The sequence below is a fragment of the Dicentrarchus labrax genome, unplaced genomic scaffold (genome assembly GCF_905237075.1).
Source record: "Dicentrarchus labrax unplaced genomic scaffold, dlabrax2021, whole genome shotgun sequence".
Classification (NCBI taxonomy): Eukaryota; Metazoa; Chordata; class Actinopteri; family Moronidae; genus Dicentrarchus; species Dicentrarchus labrax.
Genome location: NW_026136717.1, coordinates 7,261,150 through 7,267,288, shown reverse-complemented (window position 1 = coordinate 7,267,288; position 6,139 = coordinate 7,261,150). Strand labels below are relative to the sequence as shown.

The 6,139-nt window shown below is 41.7% G+C and overlaps 1 long non-coding RNA gene across 1 annotated transcript; it reads right to left on the bottom strand.

Moving 5' to 3' along the window:
- Positions 1-4,538: 4,538 nt before the first annotated feature.
- LOC127379199 (uncharacterized) lies at positions 4,539-5,935 on the bottom strand. The gene is made up of 2 exons (XR_007888269.1): positions 5,584-5,935; positions 4,539-4,696 (listed from the first exon to the last, which is right to left on the bottom strand). It is a non-coding gene; the product is annotated as an uncharacterized LOC127379199 (long non-coding RNA).
- Positions 5,936-6,139: the final 204 nt, after the last annotated feature.

Here is a 6,139-nt window from a genome sequence, read left to right as displayed (position 1 = left end):
CAGCTCAAGAGAGACAAGAGACGGGAGATGACACGCAGCAAACGGCCACTGGCTAGAATCAAACCTGGGCCGCTGCAGTAAGGACTCATGCTTGGTACATGGTATGCATGCTCTACCAGGTGAGCTACCAGGCTGCCCTGAGCATTATTAGTGTTTGTAATGCTCATGTTTAGGCACTAAGAGCACTTGGTTAAGGTTAGGAAAGACTGTGGTCTTGGATAAATATTGACAGTCAAACAGGAATGGAAGCATGAGACACATGTCTCCATGTTTCCTTTATTAATATTATCCAATTGTATGATTTGTCCCTAACCTTAACCGAAGTAAATCCTGCACTTAACAACACATGGGACTTGGGATGCACACTTTGGTCCTGCCCCCATTTGCTAACCAACCAGCCAAACACTCCGTAGTACCAGTACATTTCCACTGAACATAATCCATGCAGGGACTGAGTTCCCCCACAAGCATTTAGTAGTGTAAATGTATTTTGTAGAGTGATATCTTGATCTTCTCCAGTAGTAGTAGCAACAAGCGACCCTAGTTTTTCTCACTAACTTTCAAGTTACTTGAAACTTCAAAGGTGCACCTATCCAGATAATATATACTGTACATGTACAAGGTACTTACACCCATCACTATCCCGGTTTCTTTCACAATATACAGAATAATAGCACTTCGTTAATTCTAAAAACATACAGACATCTACACCTGGGACACTAATTAATATACTAGTAAATATACTGTAACTGTACTGTACTCATGCATGCTAGTAATGGAAACTAAATAGAACTGATGTGAATTAAACTGAGAGACAGAGAAAAAAGATGGAGAGTATTGAATATATTGCATGTTTTCTTTTGGTGTTTATTAATATGTTAACGTTTTCCTTTTGCTCTTGATTAACAATGGGTGGGGTTTGTCATAATGGAGTACATTATGGTGCACACTCTTCACTGTTAATCAAGCGTTGAGTGGTTCAATAGGTCTGTTGCCATAGAAACCAAAAATGAATAGTGGACCAAATCACTTGATTGGACGTGTAGTTGTTCCAGTCATTAATGGAGAACTAATGGGGCACTTTGTCTTAATTACAAGAATATGGAAATCAGAAAGTGTGTGTGTGTGTGTGTGTGTGTGTGTGTGTGTGTGTGTGTGTGTGTGTGTGTGTGTGTGTGTGTGTGTGTGTGTGTGTGTGTGTGAGACAGAGAGAGTGCAATCATGTAATTATTCAATAATCACCATCGGGCTATATTAGAACTTGGTTGGACTCAGTCTGGCATATTGTCTCTCCTACTGGCTCTGTGACTTCCAGTAAGAGAGGCAGTGCATGCATGCATTCAATCGCTGCGTCCTGGATCACAAACATCAGTAATATGTATGATTAAAATTTAACTTACGTCCTGTGGCCAGTGATTATCAGGAGCGAGAGGAACCATGCAACAGCTTAATATCATAAAACTAATCTGGTGTTATTTGAGTGAATGCTCATTTGTTCAATTGAAGCCCGAAGCTGAACTCAAACAGAACTTGTGAGCATCATGCGGAAACCTTTTCTCAAGTTCAATCATTGTTGACTTCAGTAGCAGGTCATTTTCAATCAAAACAAATAGACACATGTCCAGTGGTGCTCAGATACTGGTGCAGCAGTGTATCATTACCCCTGTCATATGATGTTGTTTTCATGCCTGCAGCCTTTGATTTCTGTCAAGTGGAGACCGAGAGCTCTCACCTTTCAGCGAACCCTGTGATCTTCTTAACCTCATGAAACAACATCTGCTCTGCCAGATTTTTTGTTTCACTGTATTTTTTGTGAGTTGAGAATAGATACACATATCATAGGACACGTGTTTGAGGGAAAATATGATTTTGTTTAGTCAGTTTATCCAACTTTAGGTACATGTGCGACACATGCAGTCTCTCCTGTTTCCTGTCCATCCCATTGATCAGCCTGTCCTCACTATAACAGGCTGCATCCTGTCTGTAGCATGTCAGTCATTTCCTGTACCCTTGGTTTTGAAGTTTGTTTTTTTGACATGATCGAGTAAAAAAGGAAGACTAAGGCACTGGAAACTTACCCCTCCAACACCCACTTTATTAACAGTGTACATTTATACATTTTTGGTTATTTATTATACTTTTGAATGTCACTTACAAGGTGGAGCATGTCACCAACCATAAACTGATAAAGTGTGAGCTACCTCAAAATGTAATTTGCTGCAAACTTTCAGTATTAGCTCTAATCAGTAATGTGATCCTCTGGATCATTTCAGAGTCTGATGCGTTTTATCAGCCAAACGCACAAGGGGTTGGCGGACCCAGGACAGACACCCAGACAGTAGGAGGTTAAGGGTTTACCACCACACCACACACACAGGGAGGGGCGGCCAGAGCAGGCGGGTGGGGGGCGCCGACAAGCCAGGAGCGCACAGGGCCAAACACACAAGACCCGGCAGAGGACGTTATAGCAAACGTTATCACTGTGCAAGGGTTTGTGGATTTTGTGAAACATTCACATTTTTCAGCAAATGTTACATTTCACATATTCATGTCTTGATTGCTTGATGGCGCTGTAAAGATTCATCTTCCAAAGAAGTAATTGTGGAATAAATTACATAATCATGTTGGTTTCACTTGCCTCCAGAATATAGAGAACATGAGGTTAAATGGATAATGCACAGTCTCCGATTATAGCTAACTGATTTGAAACCCTGAAAAATGCTGTTTTCTTCACCGTGTGCAATGCTCACTTTTTATGCAACAAACATGTCTATAATTAACCAAGTACAAAACATTCTATCCTATAAGTGTGATTGCTGTGCTGTATTTTTAATAACGTACCCTCTCCTCATTTTTCATTTTCATTTGATAAGTGAATTAGTGAGTAAAATAAGTATTTTATGAATATTTTAACAGAAGTCTTTTGCTGAAACACAGAAGTTGAGCGTACGTACATAGTCAAATATGAATTCAAATGCTTTTTCTGCATCCTACGAAGTTGTGTGGACTAGCTATGATCTTTCATGTCTGCTTGCCCATCAAATTTGCATGACATTTTACAAAGATCTTGCTTTTTGTCCCTTTTTATATTAGATATTTTTTTATCCATGCCATTATCTTGTGCACACCTGCAAATCATGGCAGCGTATGTGAAATGTGAACACTTTATATTAACTCACATAATCGACTCCTTTTAACCTTTTCAGCTGCACTTTAAGGCTAAAAACAATACCAGACAGCCTAAACAGGCTAGTTGATAACAGCACCTTTATTTCCTGACAGGATGTACTAGCGGGTTGACCTTGCTGTCAGTTTTAAGATTTCCCAAATCAATTGTTATGGCTAGGGTTGCTATCTCGGAAGTGAGCAATGAAAATCAACTCAACTTCACCCCACCTTTTGTTAACTTCCAAACAGGAAGAAGGTCCTGTGGGGGTCTCCTCTGGCCATACCTGCTTCCTGTCTCTGCTTAGCAACGAGGAAAGTGTAACTAGGGGCTGTCAAAGGGGTCAATAACCAACTGTTTGTCCTCTTACACAACTGTGGACTGCACATTTCCAAAAGAGAGTCACATTGTTAAATATTATAATCAAGGTGCTGTCAAATTCAGGTCACGTGTTTAGAAGTCAAAGCACTTAAGAAAAATTATTTTCATATCCCGTCTGTCTGTCAGTTAGCAGTGTCTAACTTATGTCAACACCAATGTGCACAGGAATGTACTAAATCTGTATTTATTGCATGTGTGAGTGTATGTTGGTGAACAGGGGACATGGTTTGAAAATGCGTGTTTTGAGTGTGTGTGTGTGTGTGTGTGTGTGTGTGTGTGTGTGTGTGTGTGTGTGTGTGTGTGTGTGTGTGTGTGTGTGTGTGTGTGTGTGTGTGTGTGTGTGTGTGTGTGTGTGTGTGTGTGTGTGTGTGTGTGAGAGAGTCAGGTACAGATGTTTGACAGCCCTCTCTGCTGTCTGCTCCTCCTATTATCTCATCCTCTCTCCACATGCCGCCAACATCTAATGCAATAATTAGCAATCAGTCTCGCCCCGGTGGCTCCATTCACTGACCTCGTACACACACACTCAGTGGATGTTCTTATCTGCTGTGAAGAGTCCTTGTAGGCTCCAGCTTTGGGACAATAAAGCACCACAACACTCTGGATGTACTTCTCCCTTATGACAAAAGCCAGCAGAAACACACAATAATGGCACAGAGGAGAGACTTGTCTCAATAAAATGGGATTACAGTGGCAGGAGCACAGAAATGAATTCAGGTGGTATAAAGTGGGGACGACTTAGAATAAAACAAGGTTAAGCCAAGTACAGGAACACATTAGAATAAACAAGGATAATAGAGAGGCGGGAGCACGCACACATTGGATCAGACCTTTAAAGACAACAGAAAATGGTAGAGGCACTTTAGGTAATGAGGTTTCCATGCATGCTCATTTCTATTATAATCAGCTTTCCCTCTCATTTGGGTGCATCAAAAATAAAACACACAATAGCCGTTTAAGTGCTACGAACAATAAAAGTCACACAGCCTCCTTTAGATGCAGAAATAAAGCCCTGGTATGTTATTTATTTATTTGAGCAAGATCAGCATGTTAAAGGGAAATGTCTCCTGACAAGTGGGGTTTTCAGACTCTGACAGCAGATACAGAGTAACTCTCGAGTCCAGAGTGTAGTGGGAAGGCCATCCATCACTGCAGAGAAAGAACATTCATGGTGGTCACAAGAAAATCAATTCCTTGACTGTCTACGATAAGAAAAAAAGAAAAGAAAAGATGCAGTTATGGCTGAAGACAATAAAGTTTTAGCTCTGTAATTGCAGATGCAACACTGTTCCCAGAGGTCAAGATTTAACTTAATTATGTTTAAGGTTGGGTTAGGTTAAGTCAGTTTTGGTCACCTTTAATCACACAAACCAAAAAGCAAGAAGTTTAGGTCGTTTTAAGCATTTTAACTTTTTTGTTTTCCAGTTTAGGACAGACTGTTTCCAATGTTATCATCCCATTAAGTGGCTGTAATCAGTTGTCATCAGGAGCATCTGAGGTAGGGTGGGCCTACCTTCTTATTGGCTCAGTAGACCGTTACCATCTATTAGTAAGCTGAACGTATGAAAGTGCAGTATACCAGCAGAGGATGGGACAACAGACGGACATAGTGTGATATAAAGAGCCACAATGTCTGTGTATGGAGGAGGTTGGGATGGATGGATCAGACAAACACAGGACTTTCACCCAGGAGTCTGCTGTTCATGTCCCATGTGAAGCAAAAAAAGTAAATGTTGCATATTTATTATTGTTAACTTGAATGAGAATGTTTTAGAATTCTATAGAGAATAATTTATCAATTATAGTAATAGATAATATGAGCACCTTCTGGCCTACAGTTAGGTGCCGTTTGCCCCGTCTGAACCATTATAATGGTAGCGATAACAATTGATGGTGCTGTTTTGTTTTCTGTACAGTGAGCATCACAGAGCTGCTAGTGTGACAGGACTCTTCTTTTAAATGAAACCTGCTTTGCAAAATGAAAAATGCTCTGATGGGAAGCGTACCCCTGAAACAAACAAACTTGTATCTCTGACCTTCCCTTTACTGGACTTGGACAATCGCTGTAGCCTCTCCTGCCGTGAAATATTCTCCCAGCCGGCCTAATCATCTTCATTCTTCATCAGCAGTGAAAGACCTAAAGCCTCAACTTCTGCAGCCGCCCGCTGGCTGAGTTGAATAAGTCAAAAAGAAAGAGGGGCAGAAAACGAGAGGGCGGACGAGAGAGCACCTGATGAAAGGAAAAGAGAGAGAGAGTAAAAAGAAAGAAAGAAAATCCCGAGAGGGACAGGCTGCGCCCTACAGTGCCTTTGTCCTATTGGCCAAGGGCCCGCCCGGCGCCGGCGGCAACCGATGACATCACTGTGTGAAACACAGTGGGGGAGGGCGGGGCCTCTGCTGCCTCTTGTCACCTTGGCAACAGGTCCAATTGTGTGTGTGTGTGTGTGTGTGTGTGTGTGTGTGTGTGTGTGTGTGTGTGTGTGTGTGTGTGTGTGTGTGTGTGCGCGTGTGTGTGCGTGTGTGTGTGTGTGCGCGTGTGTGTGTGTGTGTGCGCGCGCTTGTTAGAGTTATGCAGTGATTGCTTCACCTTTG